We start from the raw sequence: 445 nt of genomic DNA, 5'->3' as shown, positions 1-445 counted from the left end.
GTCAGCTCCTCATCCATCCCCAGGCAGAGCTCCATGCACTCCAGCTGGTCATTGACATAGAGGGCAACACCCCCTCCTCGTCTCCCCTGCCTGTCCTTCCTGAAAAGCCTGTATCCCTCATGTCTCCGTGATGCCATCTTGTTTATTCCCCATGCTACATGCGTTCGCATAGAGGCATTTATGTTGGGCCCCCGATGAAGCTGTCTCACTGGCTGGAGTTCCATTGTGCTGCTCTTCAGGCGCTCTCCTGCTGACCTGTGTTCCTTCTCCAGGCTCTGGGCATCTATTGCTGGCCCTGGCATCAAACTAGTAGGAGTGGGATGGATTGAGGTTCCCCTCCCCCGGCATCTCTAGTGTAAAGCCCTCTTCACCAGCTTGGCCTATGACTGAAGATGCTCTTCCCCTCCTCTGACAGATGGACCCCGTCAGCCCCCAGTAGACCAGG

This window comes from Pygoscelis adeliae, unplaced genomic scaffold, assembly GCF_000699105.1.
Source record: "Pygoscelis adeliae isolate BGI_AS28 unplaced genomic scaffold, ASM69910v1 Scaffold14, whole genome shotgun sequence".
In the NCBI taxonomy this organism is placed as follows: Eukaryota; Metazoa; Chordata; class Aves; order Sphenisciformes; family Spheniscidae; genus Pygoscelis; species Pygoscelis adeliae.
This window is presented reverse-complemented; position numbering follows the sequence as displayed.